Here is a 24,544-nt window from a genome sequence, read left to right on the forward strand (position 1 = left end):
GTCACTCCACTCCACCCCTTTCCAATCCACTCCACTCCATTGCATTCCACTGTGCTCCATTCCATGCCACTCCGTTCTATTCCTCACCACTCCAATCGACTCCACTCCACTGCATTCCACTCCCCTCCATTCCATTCAATTCCGTGCCATTCCGATGTATTTCACTCCACTCCACTCCACTACCCGCCTCTCAAATACCTTCCACTCCTCTCCATTACCCGCCTCTCAAATACATTCCACTCCAGTACACTCCATTCGATTACATTCCACTCCAGTCCACTCCACTCCTCTCCATTCCACTACATTCCATTCCATTTCGTTCCATTCCACTCCCCTCCCTTCCATTCGTTTCCACACCATTCCACTCCACTCCATTCCATTCCAATCCACTCTAATCCACTCTACTCCACTCCTTTCCACTTCTTTCGATTCCTCTACTTTCAACTCCACTCCACTCCCTTCCACTCCACTCCAATCCATTCCATTCCATATAATTCCACTCCCTTCCACTCTACCCCATCCACTGTATTCCAATCCACCGCTGTTAACTCCACTCTGCTCCCCTCCATTCCAATCCACTCCATTCTACTCTACTTCTCTCCATTCTATTCCTTTCCACTTCATTCCAATCTACTCCATTGCATTCCACTCCACTCCATTCCACTCCTTTCAGACCTTTCCACTCCATTCCATTCCTCTCCACTCCACTCCATTCCACTCCATTCCACTCAATTCCATTCCATTCCATTCCATACCCCTCCATTCCACTCTACTCCATTCCATGCCATTCCTTTCCACTTCACTCCACTCCACTCCATGCCACTCCATTCCTCTCCATTCCATTCTGTTCCATTCCTTTCCACCCCACTCCACACCATTCCACTCCACTCCATTCCATTCCAGTCCACTCCACTCATCTCCACTCCAGTCCACTCCATTCCACTGCACTATACTCCATTTTATTCCACTCCCCTCCAGTCCACTGCACTCCAATCCTTTCCATTCAATTTCAATCCACTCCATTCCATTCCTTTCCACTACATTCCTTTCCGTTCCCTTCCATTCCACTCCATTCCACTCCTCTGCAACCCACTCCATTCTACTCCACTCCGTTCCACTCCATTCCATTCCACTCCATTCCAATCCACTCCTTTTCATTCCACTCCATTACCTTCCACTCCATTCCACTCCACTTAACTCCATTCCATTCCATTCCATTCCTTTCCTCTCGACTCCACATCACTCCACTCCTTTCATCTCCACTCCACTCCACACAATTGCACTTCCCTCCTTTCGATTCCATTCCATTCTCTTCCTCTTACTCCCCTCCATTCCACTCCACTTCCACTCCATTCCTCTCCATTCCACTCCATTCCATTTTATTCCATTTCATTCCACTCCATTGCATTCCCATCCACTTCATTCCATTCCATGCCACTCCACTCCACTCCACTCCAATCTGCTTCAGTCAATTCCTATCCACTTGCCTCCATTCCCTTCCATTCCACTCCATTCCATTCATTTCCACTCCATTCCACTCCACTCCACTACTTTCCACTTCACTCCATTCAATTCCATTGCGGTCCATTCCGTTCCACTTCATTCCATTCCTCTCCATTCCAGTTCATTCCAATCCAATCCACTCCACTGCATTCCATTCCTCTCCATTCCACTCATCTCCCTTCCTTCCCACTCCACTCTACTCCACTCCATTCCGTGCCATTCCATTCCATTTTGTTCCATTCCATTCCACTCCACTAGACTCCACTCCACTCCTTTAGATTCCATAGTACTCCATTTCACTGCATTCCAATCCACACCACTGCGTTCCGTTGCATTCCCTTCCATTCCATTCGACTCCTCTCCATTCCACTCCACTCCACTCCACTCCATTCCAATCCATTGGATTCCATTTCACTCCATTCCATTCCATTCCACTCCATGCCACTCCACTCACCTCCACTCCCCTCCACTCCACTGCATTCTGTTCCATTCTATTCCATTCCAGTCCACTCTACTCCTTCCACTCCTGTCCACTCCATTCCATTCCACTCCACTGCACTCCACTACATTCCATTGCATTCCACTCCCTTCCACTCCACTCCACTCCATTGCAGTGCACTCCTCTCTATTCCACTCCACTCCATTCCATTCCATTCCATTGCCTTCCACTCCATTCTATTCTGTTTCACTCCATTCCACTCTACTCCACTGTACTACATTCCCTTCCATTCCACTCCTTTGAAATCAGTTCTTTCCTTCCACAGAATCTCTCTCGGTCACTAAGGCTGGAGTGTAGTCACACAATCTCAGCTCACATTTCTCTTCTCCATTCCATTGCATTCCATTCCATCCCATTCCATTTCTTTCTATTTCACTCCACTCCACTGCATTCCATTCCACTGCATCCCATTCCATTCCACTCTGTTCCTCTTCACTCCACTCCATTCTACTCCTGTCCACTACATTCCATTCCATTTCACACCACTGCATTCCATTCCATTCTTTCGACACGATATCACTGTGTCAAACAGCCTGGAGAGCTTAGGCACAATCTCAGCTCACATTACATGTCAACTCTCTATTGAACTGCATTCTATTGCATTAAATTCCATTGCATCCCATTCCATTCCTTTGCTTTCCATTACATTCAATTCCATTCCATTCCACTCCTTTCCACTCCGCTCCACTCCAGTACGTTCCTTTACATCCGATTCCATTCCACGCCATTGCACTCCTCTCCACTCCACTGCACTGCACTCCACTCCACACCATCCCGTTACTTTCTGCTCCATTCCACAGCACTACACTCCTCACCACTCCACTCCACATCATTCCATTCCTTTACATCCGATTCCATTCCATTCCATTCCTCTCTATTCCACTGCACTCTACTTCAGTCCACTCGAATCCACCCAATTAAAAATTCTTTCCATTCCATTTCTTTCTTTCAAGAGTATCTCACTCTGTCACCCAGCGTGGAGTGCAGTGGCACAATCTCAGCTCACATATCATTTCATCATTCCATTACATTCCATTGCATTCCATTCCATTCCAGTGCACTCCACTCCACTCAATTCCACTCCACTCCACTCCAATACGTTCCATTCCATTCCATTCCAATCCCTTCCATTCCACACTGTTTTATCGACAGGATCTCCCTCTCTCACACAGGCTCCAGCGCAGTGGCCAAATCACTGCACATATTTCTTCATTCCATTCGATTCAATTCCATTTCATTCCATTGGATTCCATTCCACTCCACTCCGTTCCATTCCACTCCACTCCGTTCCTTTCCTCTCCATTCCATTCCACTCCATTCCACTCTCCTCCACGACACTCCACTCCATTTCACTCCACTCCACTCCACTACACTCTTCTCCACACCACTCCACTCCACTCCAATCCATTCCATTCCATTCCATTCCATTCCGTTCCATTCCATTCCATTCCTTTTTTTCCACAGGATTTCATTCCGTCACAAAGGCTGGAGTGCAGTGGAACAATAACAGCTCACATTTCCTTTCAGCAGTCCATTGCATTCCATTCCAACCCAGTGCATTCCATTCTATTTCACTCCACGATACTCCACTCCACTCCGTTCCATTCCACTCCGTCCCATTCCATTCGTCTCCATTCGACTCCAATCCACTCCACTCCATTCCATTCAATTCCATTCCACTCCATTCCATTTCACTCTATTGCATTCCATTCCTTTCTATCCACAGGATATAACGTGTCACCCAGTCTGGAGTGCAGTGGCACAATCTCAGCTCACACTCCATGTCAACTTTCCGTTGTATTCCATTCTATTACAATGGATTCCATTGCATTCCAAAACATTCCACTACTGTCCACTCAATTCTATGCCATTCAACTCCGTTCCACTCCACTGCACTCCACTTCATTCCACTCCATCCCATTCCTTTCCACCCCATTCCACTATAATCCATTCCACCCCACACCACTCCATTTCATGCCATTACGTTCCATTTCATTCCATTCCTCCACATTCCACTCCACTAATGTCCACTCTGTTCCATTCCATTCCACTGCGTTCCATTCCATTCCTTTCTTTTGAGAGTATGACACCCAGTCACCCTGCCTAGAGCACATTGGTAAAATCTCAGCTCCCATTCCATGCCATCCCATTCCATTCCACTCCAGTCCAGTCCACTCCATTCTGCTCTGCTCCATTCCAGTCCATTACACTGCACTCCATTCCCTTCCACTACACTCCAATCCACTCCACTCCACTCCACTACTATCCATTCCATTCCACTCCATTCCATGCCATTCCACTCCACTCCATTCCATTCCTTTCCTCTCCGCTCCACTCAATTCCATTCCACTCCACTTCACTCCAATCCATTCCACTCCTCTCCACTCCACTCCATCCCATTCTATTCCATTCCACGCCATTCTATTCCATTCCACTCCACTCCATTCCATTCCATTCCACTCCATTCCATTCCATTCCATTTAACTCCATTCCACTCCAGTCCACTAAATTCAATTTCACTCCGTTCCACTCCTTTCCACTTCATTCCATTCCACTCCATTCCACTCCAATCCATACGTCTCCATCCCACTCCTTTCCATTCCTTTCCACTCCACTCCACTCCAATCAACTGCGTTTCTCTCCACTCCCTTCCATTTCATTTCATTCCACTCCACTCCACTCCACTCCATTCCATTTGATTCAATTCCATTCCACTCCATTCCATTCCATTCCAGTCCGTTCGACACCATTCCACTCTAATCCACTCTACTCCATTCCACTCCATTCGACTCCATTCCACTCCGTTACCTTCCACTCCATTCCACTCCTATTCACTCCATTCACTTCCACTCCACTCCACACCACGATATTCCATTCAACTGCACTCCACTTCACTCAATTCCATTCCACTCCACTCCCCTCCACTCCACTCCATTCCATTCCATTCCACTCCACTCTACTCCAATGCATTCCATTCCACTCCACTTATCGCCACTGCATTCCATTACACTCTACTCCATTCCATTCTATTCCATTCCATTCCACTCCACTACATTCCACTCCAATCCACCTCATATCATTCCATTCCATTCCACTCCGTTCCATTCCATTGTACTCCATTGAAGTACATTCAGCTCCATTCCACTCCACTCCACACCACTCTACTCCACTCTACTCCTTTGCATTCCTTTCCAATCCACTCCATTGCATTCAATTCCACTCCATTCTATGCCAGTCCATTCCATTCCACTCCATTCCACTCTACTTCTTTCCACTCCATGCCATTACAGTCCACTGCATTCTATATCATTCCACTCCATTCCCTTCCACTCCGCTCCATTCCATTTCATTCCATTCCATTTCACTCCATTGCATTCCATTCACTTCTTACGACAGGATATCACCATGTCACCCTGGCTGGAGTGCAGTGTCACAATCTCAGCTCATATTACATGTCAACTATACATTCCATTGCATTCTATTCCATTGCATTCCATTGCATTCTTTTAATTCCGTTGCATTCAATTCTATTCCTTTCCATTGCTTTCCATTCCTTTCCATTCCATTCCATTCCCCTCAATTCCATTCCATTCCACTCCATTCCAGTCCATTCCACTAAATTCCACTACACTACACTCAATTCTAGTCTATTGCACTCCATTCCATTCCACTCTGTTCCATTCCACTCCATTTGATTCCATTCCACTCCACTCCATTCCGCTGCACTCCATTCCATTCTGCTCCATTCCCCTCCTCTCCATTCTATCACATTCCACTCCACTCCACTCCATTCCATTATACTCCATTTCACTCCACCCCACTACAAGTCATCCCACTCCATTCCATTCCATTCCATTCCATTCCATTCTATTCCACTCCATTCCTTTCCATTGCATTCCATTCCATTCCACTCTGGCCCACTCCATTCCACTCCACTCCTCTACGTTCCATTACATCCAATTCCATTCCACTGCATTCCTATCCTCTCCTCTCCAGTGCACTCCACTCCTGTCCATTCCACTCCTTTCCATTCCATTCTGCTCCATTCCACTGCAATGCACTCCACTGCACTCCACTGCATTTCATTCAATTCCCTTCCATCCCATTGCATTCTTCATTCCACTCTGCTCCAACTCACTCCATTCCACTCCACTCCACTCCGTTCCATTCCACTCTACGGCATTCCATTCCATTCCTTTATTGCGAGAATACCTCAGTCAGCCAGCCAGCCTGGAGTGCAGTGGCCCCAACCCACCTCCCGCTCCGTTCCATTCCACTCCGCTCCACTCCTTTCCTTTCCGTTCCATCCACTCCACTACTTTCCGTTACTTCCGATTCCATTCCACTCCATTGCACTCCTTTCCACTCTACTGCACTCCTCTCTACTCCATTTCTCTGCATCTGATTCCATTTCGCTCCATTCCATTGCACTCAACTCCACCCCACTCCAGTCTACTTCATTCCATTCCATTCCGTTCCATTCCTCTCCATTCCACTCCAATCCACTTCACTTCACTCCACTCCACTCCAATGCACCCCATTGCATTCCATTCCATTCCACTGCATTCCATTCCATTCCTTTCTTTTGAGAGTATCACACTGTGTCACCCATCCTGGAGCGCAGTGGTACAATCTCAGCTTCCATTGCGTTCCATTCCATTCCATTCCATGAGACTCCTCTGCACTCCACTCCATTACATTCCACTTCACCCATCGTCACTCCACTCCACCCCTTTCCAATCCACTCCACTCCATTGCATTCCACTGTGCTCCATTCCATGCCACTCCGTTCTATTCCTCACCACTCCAATCGACTCCACTCCACTGCATTCCACTCCCCTCCATTCCATTCAATTCCGTGCCATTCCGATGTATTTCACTCCACTCCACTCCACTACCCGCCTCTCAAATACATTCCACTCCTCTCCATTACCCGCCTCTCAAATACATTCCACTCCAGTACACTCCATTCGATTACATTCCACTCCAGTCCACTCCACTCCTCTCCATTCCACTACATTCCATTCCATTTCGTTCCATTCCACTCCCCTCCCTTCCATTCGTTTCCACACCATTCCACTCCACTCCATTCCATTCCAATCCACTCTAATCCACTCTACTCCACTCCTTTCCACTTCTTTCGATTCCTCTACTTTCAACTCCACTCCACTCCCTTCCACTCCACTCCAATCCATTCCATTCCATATAATTCCACTCCCTTCCACTCTACCCCATCCACTGTATTCCAATCCACCGCTGTTAACTCCACTCTGCTCCCCTCCATTCCAATCCACTCCATTCTACTCTACTTCTCTCCATTCTATTCCTTTCCACTTCATTCCAATCTACTCCATTGCATTCCACTCCACTCCATTCCACTCCTTTCAGACCTTTCCACTCCATTCCATTCCTCTCCACTCCACTCCATTCCACTCCATTCCACTCAATTCCATTCCATTCCATTCCATACCCCTCCATTCCACTCTACTCCATTCCATGCCATTCCTTTCCACTTCACTCCACTCCACTACATGCCACTCCATTCCTCTCCATTCCATTCTGTTCCATTCCTTTCCACCCCACTCCACACCATTCCACTCCACTCCATTCCATTCCAGTCCACTCCACTCATCTCCACTCCAGTCCACTCCATTCCACTGCACTATACTCCATTTTATTCCACTCCCCTCCAGTCCACTGCACTCCAATCCTTTCCATTCAATTTCAATCCACTCCATTCCATTCCTTTCCACTACATTCCTTTCCGTTCCCTTCCATTCCACTCCATTCCACTCCTCTGCAACCCACTCCATTCTACTCCACTCCGTTCCACTCCATTCCATTCCACTCCATTCCAATCCACTCCTTTTCATTCCACTCCATTACCTTCCACTCCATTCCACTCCACTTAACTCCATTCCATTCCATTCCATTCCTTTCCTCTCGACTCCACATCACTCCACTCCTTTCATCTCCACTCCACTCCACACAATTGCACTTCCCTCCTTTCGATTCCATTCCATTCTCTTCCTCTTACTCCCCTCCATTCCACTCCACTTCCACTCCATTCCTCTCCATTCCACTCCATTCCATTTTATTCCATTTCATTCCACTCCATTGCATTCCCATCCACTTCATTCCATTCCATGCCACTCCACTCCACTCCACTCCAATCTGCTTCAGTCAATTCCTATCCACTTGCCTCCATTCCCTTCCATTCCACTCCATTCCATTCATTTCCACTCCATTCCACTCCACTCCACTACTTTCCACTTCACTCCATTCAATTCCATTGCGGTCCATTCCGTTCCACTTCATTCCATTCCTCTCCATTCCAGTTCATTCCAATCCAATCCACTCCACTGCATTCCATTCCTCTCCATTCCACTCATCTCCCTTCCTTCCCACTCCACTCTACTCCACTCCATTCCGTGCCATTCCATTCCATTTTGTTCCATTCCATTCCACTCCACTAGACTCCACTCCACTCCTTTAGATTCCATAGTACTCCATTTCACTGCATTCCAATCCACACCACTGCGTTCCGTTGCATTCCCTTCCATTCCATTCGACTCCTCTCCATTCCACTCCACTCCACTCCACTCCATTCCAATCCATTGGATTCCATTTCACTCCATTCCATTCCATTCCACTCCATGCCACTCCACTCACCTCCACTCCCCTCCACTCCACTGCATTCTGTTCCATTCTATTCCATTCCAGTCCACTCTACTCCTTCCACTCCTGTCCACTCCATTCAATTCCACTCCCTTCCACTCCACTCCACTCCATTGCAGTGCACTCCTCTCTATTCCACTCCACTCCATTCCATTCCATTCCATTGCCTTCCACTCCATTCTATTCTGTTTCACTCCATTCCACTCTACTCCACTGTACTACATTCCCTTCCATTCCACTCCTTTGAAATCAGTTCTTTCCTTCCACAGAATCTCTCTCGGTCACTAAGGCTGGAGTGTAGTCACACAATCTCAGCTCACATTTCTCTTCTCCATTCCATTGCATTCCATTCCATCCCATTCCATTTCTTTCTATTTCACTCCACTCCACTGCATTCCATTCCACTGCATCCCATTCCATTCCACTCTGTTCCTCTTCACTCCACTCCATTCTACTCCTGTCCACTACATTCCATTCCATTTCACACCACTGCATTCCATTCCATTCTTTCCACACGATATCACTGTGTCAAACAGCCTGGAGAGCTTAGGCACAATCTCAGCTCACATTACATGTCAACTCTCTATTGAACTGCATTCTATTGCATTAAATTCCATTGCATCCCATTCCATTCCTTTGCTTTCCATTACATTCAATTCCATTCCATTCCACTCCTTTCCACTCCGCTCCACTCCAGTACGTTCCTTTACATCCGATTCCATTCCACGCCATTGCACTCCTCTCCACTCCACTGCACTGCACTCCACTCCACACCATCCCGTTACTTTCTGCTCCATTCCACAGCACTACACTCCTCACCACTCCACTCCACATCATTCCATTCCTTTACATCCGATTCCATTCCATTCCATTCCTCTCTATTCCACTGCACTCTACTTCAGTCCACTCGAATCCACCCAATTAAAAATTCTTTCCATTCCATTTCTTTCTTTCAAGAGTATCTCACTCTGTCACCCAGCGTGGAGTGCAGTGGCACAATCTCAGCTCACATATCATTTCATCATTCCATTACATTCCATTGCATTCCATTCCATTCCAGTGCACTCCACTCCACTCAATTCCACTCCACTCCACTCCAATACGTTCCATTCCATTCCATTCCAATCCCTTCCATTCCACACTGTTTTATCGACAGGATCTCCCTCTCTCACACAGGCTCCAGCGCAGTGGCCAAATCACTGCACATATTTCTTCATTCCATTCGATTCAATTCCATTTCATTCCATTGGATTCCATTCCACTCCACTCCGTTCCATTCCACTCCACTCCGTTCCTTTCCTCTCCATTCCATTCCACTCCATTCCACTCTCCTCCACGACACTCCACTCCATTTCACTCCACTCCACTCCACTACACTCTTCTCCACACCACTCCACTCCACTCCAATCCATTCCATTCCATTCCATTCCATTCCGTTCCATTCCATTCCATTCCTTTTTTTCCACAGAATTTCATTCCGTCACAAAGGCTGGAGTGCAGTGGAACAATAACAGCTCACATTTCCTTTCAGCAGTCCATTGCATTCCATTCCAACCCAGTGCATTCCATTCTATTTCACTCCACGATACTCCACTCCACTCCGTTCCATTCCACTCCGTCCCATTCCATTCGTCTCCATTCGACTCCAATCCACTCCACTCCATTCCATTCAATTCCATTCCACTCCATTCCATTTCACTCTATTGCATTCCATTCCTTTCTATCCACAGGATATAACGTGTCACCCAGTCTGGAGTGCAGTGGCACAATCTCAGCTCACACTCCATGTCAACTTTCCGTTGTATTCCATTCTATTACAATGGATTCCATTGCATTCCAAAACATTCCACTACTGTCCACTCAATTCTATGCCATTCAACTCCGTTCCACTCCACTGCACTCCACTTCATTCCACTCCATCCCATTCCTTTCCACCCCATTCCACTATAATCCATTCCACCCCACACCACTCCATTTCATGCCATTACGTTCCATTTCATTCCATTCCTCCACATTCCACTCCACTAATGTCCACTCTGTTCCATTCCATTCCACTGCGTTCCATTCCATTCCTTTCTTTGGAGAGTATGACACCCAGTCACCCTGCCTAGAGCACATTGGTAAAATCTCAGCTCCCATTCCATGCCATCCCATTCCATTCCACTCCAGTCCAGTCCACTCCATTCTGCTCTGCTCCATTCCAGTCCATTACACTGCACTCCATTCCCTTCCACTACACTCCAATCCACTCCACTCCACTCCACTACTATCCATTCCATTCCACTCCATTCCATGCCATTCCACTCCACTCCATTCCATTCCTTTCCTCTCCGCTCCACTCAATTCCATTCCACTCCACTTCACTCCAATCCATTCCACTCCTCTCCACTCCACTCCATCCCATTCTATTCCATTCCACGCCATTCTATTCCATTCCACTCCACTCCATTCCATTCCATTCCACTCCATTCCATTCCATTCCATTTAACTCCATTCCACTCCAGTCCACTAAATTCAATTTCACTCCGTTCCACTCCTTTCCACTTCATTCCATTCCACTCCATTCCACTCCAATCCATACGTCTCCATCCCACTCCTTTCCATTCCTTTCCACTCCACTCCACTCCAATCAACTGCGTTTCTCTCCACTCCCTTCCATTTCATTTCATTCCACTCCACTCCACTCCACTCCATTCCATTTGATTCAATTCCATTCCACTCCATTCCATTCCATTCCAGTCCGTTCGACACCATTCCACTCTAATCCACTCTACTCCATTCCACTCCATTCGACTCCATTCCACTCCGTTACCTTCCACTCCATTCCACTCCTATTCACTCCATTCACTTCCACTCCACTCCACACCACGATATTCCATTCAACTGCACTCCACTTCACTCAATTCCATTCCACTCCACTCCCCTCCACTCCACTCCATTCCATTCCATTCCACTCCACTCTACTCCAATGCATTCCATTCCACTCCACTTATCGCCACTGCATTCCATTACACTCTACTCCATTCCATTCTATTCCATTCCATTCCACTCCACTACATTCCACTCCAATCCACCTCATATCATTCCATTCCATTCCACTCCGTTCCATTCCATTGTACTCCATTGAAGTACATTCAGCTCCATTCCACTCCACTCCACACCACTCTACTCCACTCTACTCCTTTGCATTCCTTTCCAATCCACTCCATTGCATTCAATTCCACTCCATTCTATGCCAGTCCATTCCATTCCACTCCATTCCACTCTACTTCTTTCCACTCCATGCCATTACAGTCCACTGCATTCTATATCATTCCACTCCATTCCCTTCCACTCCGCTCCATTCCATTTCATTCCATTCCATTTAACTCCATTGCATTCCATTCACTTCTTACGACAGGATATCACCATGTCACCCTGGCTGGAGTGCAGTGTCACAATCTCAGCTCATATTACATGTCAACTATACATTCCATTGCATTCTATTCCATTGCATTCCATTGCATTCTTTTAATTCCGTTGCATTCAATTCTATTCCTTTCCATTGCTTTCCATTCCTTTCCATTCCATTCCATTCCCCTCAATTCCATTCCATTCCACTCCATTCCAGTCCATTCCACTAAATTCCACTACACTACACTCAATTCTAGTCTATTGCACTCCATTCCATTCCACTCTGTTCCATTCCACTCCATTTGATTCCATTCCACTCCACTCCATTCCGCTGCACTCCATTCCATTCTGCTCCATTCCCCTCCTCTCCATTCTATCACATTCCACTCCACTCCACTCCATTCCATTATACTCCATTTCACTCCACCCCACTACAAGTCATCCCACTCCATTCCATTCCATTCCATTCCATTCCATTCTATTCCACTCCATTCCTTTCCATTGCATTCCATTCCATTCCACTCTGGCCCACTCCATTCCACTCCACTCCTCTACGTTCCATTACATCCAATTCCATTCCACTGCATTCCTATCCTCTCCTCTCCAGTGCACTCCACTCCTGTCCATTCCACTCCTTTCCATTCCATTCTGCTCCATTCCACTGCAATGCACTCCACTGCACTCCACTGCATTTCATTCAATTCCCTTCCATCCCATTGCATTCTTCATTCCACTCTGCTCCAACTCACTCCATTCCACTCCACTCCACTCCGTTCCATTCCACTCTACGGCATTCCATTCCATTCCTTTATTGCGAGAATACCTCAGTCAGCCAGCCAGCCTGGAGTGCAGTGGCCCCAACCCACCTCCCGCTCCGTTCCATTCCACTCCGCTCCACTCCTTTCCTTTCCGTTCCATCCACTCCACTACTTTCCGTTACTTCCGATTCCATTCCACTCCATTGCACTCCTTTCCACTCTACTGCACTCCTCTCTACTCCATTTCTCTGCATCTGATTCCATTTCGCTCCATTCCATTGCACTCAACTCCACCCCACTCCAGTCTACTTCATTCCATTCCATTCCGTTCCATTCCTCTCCATTCCACTCCAATCCACTTCACTTCACTCCACTCCACTCCAATGCACCCCATTGCATTCCATTCCATTCCACTGCATTCCATTCCATTCCTTTCTTTTGAGAGTATCACACTGTGTCACCCATCCTGGAGCGCAGTGGTACAATCTCAGCTTCCATTGCGTTCCATTCCATTCCATTCCATGAGACTCCTCTGCACTCCACTCCATTACATTCCACTTCACCCATCGTCACTCCACTCCACCCCTTTCCAATCCACTCCACTCCATTGCATTCCACTGTGCTCCATTCCATGCCACTCCGTTCTATTCCTCACCACTCCAATCGACTCCACTCCACTGCATTCCACTCCCCTCCATTCCATTCAATTCCGTGCCATTCCGATGTATTTCACTCCACTCCACTCCACTACCCGCCTCTCAAATACATTCCACTCCTCTCCATTACCCGCCTCTCAAATACATTCCACTCCAGTACACTCCATTCGATTACATTCCACTCCAGTCCACTCCACTCCTCTCCATTCCACTACATTCCATTCCATTTCGTTCCATTCCACTCCCCTCCCTTCCATTCGTTTCCACACCATTCCACTCCACTCCATTCCATTCCAATCCACTCTAATCCACTCTACTCCACTCCTTTCCACTTCTTTCGATTCCTCTACTTTCAACTCCACTCCACTCCCTTCCACTCCACTCCAATCCATTCCATTCCATATAATTCCACTCCCTTCCACTCTACCCCATCCACTGTATTCCAATCCACCGCTGTTAACTCCACTCTGCTCCCCTCCATTCCAATCCACTCCATTCTACTCTACTTCTCTCCATTCTATTCCTTTCCACTTCATTCCAATCTACTCCATTGCATTCCACTCCACTCCATTCCACTCCTTTCAGACCTTTCCACTCCATTCCATTCCTCTCCACTCCACTCCATTCCACTCCATTCCACTCAATTCCATTCCATTCCATTCCATACCCCTCCATTCCACTCTACTCCATTCCATGCCATTCCTTTCCACTTCACTCCACTCCACTCCATGCCACTCCATTCCTCTCCATTCCATTCTGTTCCATTCCTTTCCACCCCACTCCACACCATTCCACTCCACTCCATTCCATTCCAGTCCACTCCACTCATCTCCACTCCAGTCCACTCCATTCCACTGCACTATACTCCATTTTATTCCACTCCCCTCCAGTCCACTGCACTCCAATCCTTTCCATTCAATTTCAATCCACTCCATTCCATTCCTTTCCACTACATTCCTTTCCGTTCCCTTCCATTCCACTCCATTCCACTCCTCTGCAACCCACTCCATTCTACTCCACTCCGTTCCACTCCATTCCATTCCACTCCATTCCAATCCACTCCTTTTCATTCCACTCCATTACCTTCCACTCCATTCCACTCCACTTAACTCCATTCCATTCCATTCCATTCCTTTCCTCTCGACTCCACATCACTCCACTCCTTTCATCTCCACTCCACTCCACACAATTGCACTTCCCTCCTTTCGATTCCATTCCATTCTCTTCCTCTTACTCCCCTCCATTCCACTCCACTTCCACTCCATTCCTCTCCATTCCACTCCATTCCATTTTATTCCATTTCATTCCACTCCATTGCATTCCCATCCACTTCATTCCATTCCATGCCACTCCACTCCACTCCACTCCAATCTGCTTCAGTCAATTCCTATCCACTTGCCTCCATTCCCTTCCATTCCACTCCATTCCATTCATTTCCACTCCATTCCACTCCACTCCACTACTTTCCACTTCACTCCATTCAATTCCATTGCGGTCCATTCCGTTCCACTTCATTCCATTCCTCTCCATTCCAGTTCATTCCAATCCAATCCACTCCACTGCATTCCATTCCTCTCCATTCCACTCATCTCCCTTCCTTCCCACTCCACTCTACTCCACTCCATTCCGTGCCATTCCATTCCATTTTGTTCCATTCCATTCCACTCCACTAGACTCCACTCCACTCCTTTAGATTCCATAGTACTCCATTTCACTGCATTCCAATCCACACCACTGCGTTCCGTTGCATTCCCTTCCATTCCATTCGACTCCTCTCCATTCCACTCCACTCCACTCCACTCCATTCCAATCCATTGGATTCCATTTCACTCCATTCCATTCCATTCCACTCCATGCCACTCCACTCACCTCCACTCCCCTCCACTCCACTGCATTCTGTTCCATTCTATTCCATTCCAGTCCACTCTACTCCTTCCACTCCTGTCCACTCCATTCCATTCCACTCCACTGCACTCCACTACATTCCATTGCATTCCACTCCCTTCCACTCCACTCCACTCCATTGCAGTGCACTCCTCTCTATTCCACTCCACTCCATTCCATTCCATTCCATTGCCTTCCACTCCATTCTATTCTGTTTCACTCCATTCCACTCTACTCCACTGTACTACATTCCCTTCCATTCCACTCCTTTGAAATCAGTTCTTTCCTTCCACAGAATCTCTCTCGGTCACTAAGGCTGGAGTGTAGTCACACAATCTCAGCTCACATTTCTCTTCTCCATTCCATTGCATTCCATTCCATCCCATTCCATTTCTTTCTATTTCACTCCACTCCACTGCATTCCATTCCACTGCATCCCATTCCATTCCACTCTGTTCCTCTTCACTCCACTCCATTCTACTCCTGTCCACTACATTCCATTCCATTTCACACCACTGCATTCCATTCCATTCTTTCGACACGATATCACTGTGTCAAACAGCCTGGAGAGCTTAGGCACAATCTCAGCTCACATTACATGTCAACTCTCTATTGAACTGCATTCTATTGCATTAAATTCCATTGCATCCCATTCCATTCCTTTGCTTTCCATTACATTCAATTCCATTCCATTCCACTCCTTTCCACTCCGCTCCACTCCAGTACGTTCCTTTACATCCGATTCCATTCCACGCCATTGCACTCCTCTCCACTCCACTGCACTGCACTCCACTCCACACCATCCCGTTACTTTCTGCTCCATTCCACAGCACTACACTCCTCACCACTCCACTCCACATCATTCCATTCCTTTACATCCGATTCCATTCCATTCCATTCCTCTCTATTCCACTGCACTCTACTTCAGTCCACTCGAATCCACCCAATTAAAAATTCTTTCCATTCCATTTCTTTCTTTCAAGAGTATCTCACTCTGTCACCCAGCGTGGAGTGCAGTGGCACAATCTCAGCTCACATATCATTTCATCATTCCATTACATTCCATTGCATTCCATTCCATTCCAGTGCACTCCACTCCACTCAATTCCACTCCACTCCACTCCAATACGTTCCATTCCATTCCATTCCAATCCCTTCCATTCCACACTGTTTTATCGACAGGATCTCCCTCTCTCACACAGGCTCCAGCGCAGTGGCCAAATCACTGCACATATTTCTTCATTCCATTCGATTCAATTCCATTTCATTCCATTGGATTCCATTCCACTCCACTCCGTTCCATTCCACTCCACTCCGTTCCTTTCCTCTCCATTCCATTCCACTCCATTCCACTCTCCTCCACGACACTCCACTCCATTTCACTCCACTCCACTCCACTACACTCTTCTCCACACCACTCCACTCCACTCCAATCCATTCCATTCCATTCCATTCCATTCCGTTCCATTCCATTCCATTCCTTTTTTTCCACAGGATTTCATTCCGTCACAAAGGCTGGAGTGCAGTGGAACAATAACAGCTCACATTTCCTTTCAGCAGTCCATTGCATTCCATTCCAACCCAGTGCATTCCATTCTATTTCACTCCACGATACTCCACTCCACTCCGTTCCATTCCACTCCGTCCCATTCCATTCGTCTCCATTCGACTCCAATCCACTCCACTCCATTCCATTCAATTCCATTCCACTCCATTCCATTTCACTCTATTGCATTCCATTCCTTTCTATCCACAGGATATAACGTGTCACCCAGTCTGGAGTGCAGTGGCACAATCTCAGCTCACACTCCATGTCAACTTTCCGTTGTATTCCATTCTATTACAATGGATTCCATTGCATTCCAAAACATTCCACTACTGTCCACTCAATTCTATGCCATTCAACTCCGTTCCACTCCACTGCACTCCACTTCATTCCACTCCATCCCATTCCTTTCCACCCCATTCCACTATAATCCATTCCACCCCACACCACTCCATTTCATGCCATTACGTTCCATTTCATTCCATTCCTCCACATTCCACTCCACTAATGTCCACTCTGTTCCATTCCATTCCACTGCGTTCCATTCCATTCCTTTCTTTTGAGAGTATGACACCCAGTCACCCTGCCTAGAGCACATTGGTAAAATCTCAGCTCCCATTCCATGCCATCCCATTCCATTCCACTCCAGTCCAGTCCACTCCATTCTGCTCTGCTCCATTCCAGTCCATTACACTGCACTCCATTCCCTTCCACTACACTCCAATCCACTCCACTCCACTCCACTACTATCCATTCCATTCCACTCCATTCCATGCCATTCCACTCCACTCCATTCCATTCCTTTCCTCTCCGCTCCACTCAATTCCATTCCACTCCACTTCACTCCAATCCATTCCACTCCTCTCCACTCCACTCCATCCCATTCTATTCCATTCCACGCCATTCTATTCCATTCCACTCCACTCCATTCCATTCCATTCCACTCCATTCCATTCCATTCCATTTAACTCCATTCCACTCCAGTCCACTAAATTCAATTTCACTCCGTTCCACTCCTTTCCACTTCATTCCATTCCACTCCATTCCACTCCAATCCATACGTCTCCATCCCACTCCTTTCCATTCCTTTCCACTCCACTCCACTCCAATCAACTGCGTTTCTCTCCACTCCCTTCCATTTCATTTCATTCCACTCCACTCCACTCCACTCCATTCCATTTGATTCAATTCCATTCCACTCCATTCCATTCCATTCCAGTCCGTTCGACACCATTCCACTCTAATCCACTCTACTCCATTCCACTCCATTCGACTCCATTCCACTCCGTTACCTTCCACTCCATTCCACTCCTATTCACTCCATTCACTTCCACTCCACTCCACACCACGATATTCCATTCAACTGCACTCCACTTCACTCAATTCCATTCCACTCCACTCCCCTCCACTCCACTCCATTCCATTCCATTCCACTCCACTCTACTCCAATGCATTCCATTCCACTCCACTTATCGCCACTGCATTCCATTACACTCTACTCCATTCCATTCTATTCCATTCCATTCCACTCCACTACATTCCACTCCAATCCACCTCATATCATTCCATTCCATTCCACTCCGTTCCATTCCATTGTACTCCATTGAAGTACATTCAGCTCCATTCCACTCCACTCCACACCACTCTACTCCACTCTACTCCTTTGCATTCCTTTCCAATCCACTCCATTGCATTCAATTCCACTCCATTCTATGCCAGTCCATTCCATTCCACTCCATTCCACTCTACTTCTTTCCACTCCATGCCATTACAGTCCACTGCATTCTATATCATTCCACTCCATTCCCTTCCACTCCGCTCCATTCCATTTCATTCCATTCCATTTCACTCCATTGCATTCCATTCACTTCTTACGACAGGATATCACCATGTCACCCTGGCTGGAGTGCAGTGTCACAATCTCAGCTCATATTACATGTCAACTATACATTCCATTGCATTCTATTCCATTGCATTCCATTGCATTCTTTTAATTCCGTTGCATTCAATTCTATTCCTTTCCATTGCTTTCCATTCCTTTCCATTCCATTCCATTCCCCTCAATTCCATTCCATTCCACTCCATTCCAGTCCATTCCACTAAATTCCACTACACTACACTCAATTCTAGTCTATTGCACTCCATTCCATTCCACTCTGTTCCATTCCACTCCATTTGATTCCATTCCACTCCACTCCATTCCGCTGCACTCCATTCCATTCTGCTCCATTCCCCTCCTCTCCATTCTATCACATTCCACTCCACTCCACTCCATTCCATTATACTCCATTTCACTCCACCCCACTACAAGTCATCCCACTCCATTCCATTCCATTCCATTCCATTCCATTCTATTCCACTCCATTCCTTTCCATTGCATTCCATTCCATTCCACTCTGGCCCACTCCATTCCACTCCACTCCTCTACGTTCCATTACATCCAATTCCATTCCACTGCATTCCTATCCTCTCCTCTCCAGTGCACTCCACTCCTGTCCATTCCACTCCTTTCCATTCCATTCTGCTCCATTCCACTGCAATGCACTCCACTGCACTCCACTGCATTTCATTCAATTCCCTTCCATCCCATTGCATTCTTCATTCCACTCTGCTCCAACTCACTCCATTCCACTCCACTCCACTCCGTTCCATTCCACTCTACGGCATTCCATTCCATTCCTTTATTGCGAGAATACCTCAGTCAGCCAGCCAGCCTGGAGTGCAGTGGCCCCAACCCACCTCCCGCTCCGTTCCATTCCACTCCGCTCCACTCCTTTCCTTTCCGTTCCATCCACTCCACTACTTTCCGTTACTTCCGATTCCATTCCACTCCATTGCACTCCTTTCCACTCTACTGCACTCCTCTCTACTCCATTTCTCTGCATCTGATTCCATTTCGCTCCATTCCATTGCACTCAACTCCACCCCACTCCAGTCTACTTCATTCCATTCCATTCCGTTCCATTCCTCTCCATTCCACTCCAATCCACTTCACTTCACTCCACTCCACTCCAATGCACCCCATTGCATTCCATTCCATTCCACTGCATTCCATTCCATTCCTTTCTTTTGAGAGTATCACACTGTGTCACCCATCCTGGAGCGCAGTGGTACAATCTCAGCTTCCATTGCGTTCCATTCCATTCCATTCCATGAGACTCCTCTGCACTCCACTCCATTACATTCCACTTCACCCATCGTCACTCCACTCCACCCCTTTCCAATCCACTCCACTCCATTGCATTCCACTGTGCTCCATTCCATGCCACTCCGTTCTATTCCTCACCACTCCAATCGACTCCACTCCACTGCATTCCACTCCCCTCCATTCCATTCAATTCCGTGCCATTCCGATGTATTTCACTCCACTCCACTCCACTACCCGCCTCTCAAATACATTCCACTCCTCTCCATTACCCGCCTCTCAAATACATTCCACTCCAGTACACTCCATTCGATTACATTCCACTCCAGTCCACTCCACTCCTCTCCATTCCACTACATTCCATTCCATTTCGTTCCATTCCACTCCCCTCCCTTCCATTCGTTTCCACACCATTCCACTCCACTCCATTCCATTCCAATCCACTCTAATCCACTCTACTCCACTCCTTTCCACTTCTTTCGATTCCTCTACTTTCAACTCCACTCCACTCCCTTCCACTCCACTCCAATCCATTCCATTCCATATAATTCCACTCCCTTCCACTCTACCCCATCCACTGTATTCCAATCCACCGCTGTTAACTCCACTCTGCTCCCCTCCATTCCAATCCACTCCATTCTACTCTACTTCTCTCCATTCTATTCCTTTCCACTTCATTCCAATCTACTCCATTGCATTCCACTCCACTCCATTCCACTCCTTTCAGACCTTTCCACTCCATTCCATTCCTCTCCACTCCACTCCATTCCACTCCATTCCACTCAATTCCATTCCATTCCATTCCATACCCCTCCATTCCACTTTACTCCATTCCATGCCATTCCTTTCCACTTCACTCCACTCCACTACATGCCACTCCATTCCTCTCCATTCCATTCTGTTCCATTCCTTTCCACCCCACTCCACACCATTCCACTCCACTCCATTCCATTCCAGTCCACTCCACTCATCTCCACTCCAGTCCACTCCATTCCACTGCACTATACTCCATTTTATTCCACTCCCCTCCAGTCCACTGCACTCCAATCCTTTCCATTCAATTTCAATCCACTCCATTCCATTCCTTTCCACTACATTCCTTTCCGTTCCCTTCCATTCCACTCCATTCCACTCCTCTGCAACCCACTCCATTCTACTCCACTCCGTTCCACTCCATTCCATTCCACTCCATTCCAATCCACTCCTTTTCATTCCACTCCATTACCTTCCACTCCATTCCACTCCACTTATCTCCATTCCATTCCATTCCATTCCTTTCCTCTCGACTCCACATCACTCCACTCCTTTCATCTCCACTCCACTCCACACAATTGCACTTCCCTCCTTTCGATTCCATTCCATTCTCTTCCTCTTACTCCCCTCCATTCCACTCCACTTCCACTCCATTCCTCTCCATTCCACTCCATTCCATTTTATTCCATTTCATTCCACTCCATTGCATTCCCATCCACTTCATTCCATTCCATGCCACTCCACTCCACTCCACTCCAATCTGCTTCAGTCAATTCCTATCCACTTGCCTCCATTCCCTTCCATTCCACTCCATTCCATTCATTTCCACTCCATTCCACTCCACTCCACTACTTTCCACTTCACTCCATTCAATTCCATTGCGGTCCATTCCGTTCCACTTCATTCCATTCCTCTCCATTCCAGTTCATTCCAATCCAATCCACTCCACTGCATTCCATTCCTCTCCATTCCACTCATCTCCCTTCCTTCCCACTCCACTCTACTCCACTCCATTCCGTGCCATTCCATTCCATTTTGTTCCATTCCATTCCACTCCACTAGACTCCACTCCACTCCTTTAGATTCCATAGTACTCCATTTCACTGCATTCCAATCCACACCACTGCGTTCCGTTGCATTCCCTTCCATTCCATTCGACTCCTCTCCATTCCACTCCACTCCACTCCACTCCATTCCAATCCATTGGATTCCATTTCACTCCATTCCATTCCATTCCACTCCATGCCACTCCACTCACCTCCACTCCCCTCCACTCCACTGCATTCTGTTCCATTCTATTCCATTCCAGTCCACTCTACTCCTTCCACTCCTGTCCACTCCATTCCATTCCACTCCACTGCACTCCACTACATTCCATTGCATTCCACTCCCTTCCACTCCACTCCACTCCATTGCAGTGCACTCCTCTCTATTCCACTCCACTCCATTCCATTCCATTCCATTGCCTTCCACTCCATTCTATTCTGTTTCACTCCATTCCACTCTACTCCACTGTACTACATTCCCTTCCATTCCACTCCTTTGAAATCAGTTCTTTCCTTCCACAGAATCTCTCTCGGTCACTAAGGCTGGAGTGTAGTCACACAATCTCAGCTCACATTTCTCTTCTCCATTCCATTGCATTCCATTCCATCCCATTCCATTTCTTTCTATTTCACTCCACTCCACTGCATTCCATTCCACTGCATCCCATTCCATTCCACTCTGTTCCTCTTCACTCCACTCCATTCTACTCCTGTCCACTACATTCCATTCCATTTCACACCACTGCATTCCATTCCATTCTTTCCACACGATATCACTGTGTCAAACAGCCTGGAGAGCTTAGGCACAATCTCAGCTCACATTACATGTCAACTCTCTATTGAACTGCATTCTATTGCATTAAATTCCATTGCATCCCATTCCATTCCTTTGCTTTCCATTACATTCAATTCCATTCCATTCCACTCCTTTCCACTCCGCTCCACTCCAGTACGTTCCTTTACATCCGATTCCATTCCACGCCATTGCACTCCTCTCCACTCCACTGCACTGCACTCCACTCCACACCATCCCGTTACTTTCTGCTCCATTCCACAGCAGTACACTCCTCACCACTCCACTCCACATCATTCCATTCCTTTACATCCGATTCCATTCCATTCCATTCCTCTCTATTCCACTGCACTCTACTTCAGTCCACTCGAATCCACCCAATTAAAAATTCTTTCCATTCCATTTCTTTCTTTCAAGAGTATCTCACTCTGTCACCCAGCGTGGAGTGCAGTGGCACAATCTCAGCTCACATATCATTTCATCATTCCATTACATTCCATTGCATTCCATTCCATTCCAGTGCACTCCACTCCACTCAATTCCACTCCACTCCACTCCAATACGTTCCATTCCATTCCATTCCAATCCCTTCCATTCCACACTGTTTTATCGACAGGATCTCCCTCTCTCACACAGGCTCCAGCGCAGTGGCCAAATCACTGCACATATTTCTTCATTCCATTCGATTCAATTCCATTTCATTCCATTGGATTCCATTCCACTCCACTCCGTTCCATTCCACTCCACTCCGTTCCTTTCCTCTCCATTCCATTCCACTCCATTCCACTCTCCTCCACGACACTCCACTCCATTTCACTCCACTCCACTCCACTACACTCTTCTCCACACCACTCCACTCCACTCCAATCCATTCCATTCCATTCCATTCCATTCCGTTCCATTCCATTCCATTCCTTTTTTTCCACAGGATTTCATTCCGTCACAAAGGCTGGAGTGCAGTGGAACAATAACAGCTCACATTTCCTTTCAGCAGTCCATTGCATTCCATTCCAACCCAGTGCATTCCATTCTATTTCACTCCACGATACTCCACTCCACTCCGTTCCATTCCACTCCGTCCCATTCCATTCGTCTCCATTCGACTCCAATCCACTCCACTCCATTCCATTCAATTCCATTCCACTCCATTCCATTTCACTCTATTGCATTCCATTCCTTTCTATCCACAGGATATAACGTGTCACCCAGTCTGGAGTGCAGTGGCACAATCTCAGCTCACACTCCATGTCAACTTTCCGTTGTATTCCATTCTATTACAATGGATTCCATTGCATTCCAAAACATTCCACTACTGTCCACTCAATTCTATGCCATTCAACTCCGTTCCACTCCACTGCACTCCACTTCATTCCACTCCATCCCATTCCTTTCCACCCCATTCCACTATAATCCATTCCACCCCACACCACTCCATTTCATGCCATTACGTTCCATTTCATTCCATTCCTCCACATTCCACTCCACTAATGTCCACTCTGTTCCATTCCATTCCACTGCGTTCCATTCCATTCCTTTCTTTTGAGAGTATGACACCCAGTCACCCTGCCTAGAGCACATTGGTAAAATCTCAGCTCCCATTCCATGCCATCCCATTCCATTCCACTCCAGTCCAGTCCACTCCATTCTGCTCTGCTCCATTCCAGTCCATTACACTGCACTCCATTCCCTTCCACTACACTCCAATCCACTCCACTCCACTCCACTACTATCCATTCCATTCCACTCCATTCCATGCCATTCCACTCCACTCCATTCCATTCCTTTCCTCTCCGCTCCACTCAATTCCATTCCACTCCACTTCACTCCAATCCATTCCACTCCTCTCCACTCCACTCCATCCCATTCTATTCCATTCCACGCCATTCTATT

This window comes from Pongo abelii, chromosome Y (genome assembly GCF_028885655.2).
Source record: "Pongo abelii isolate AG06213 chromosome Y, NHGRI_mPonAbe1-v2.0_pri, whole genome shotgun sequence".
NCBI classification, from domain to species: Eukaryota; Metazoa; Chordata; class Mammalia; order Primates; family Hominidae; genus Pongo; species Pongo abelii.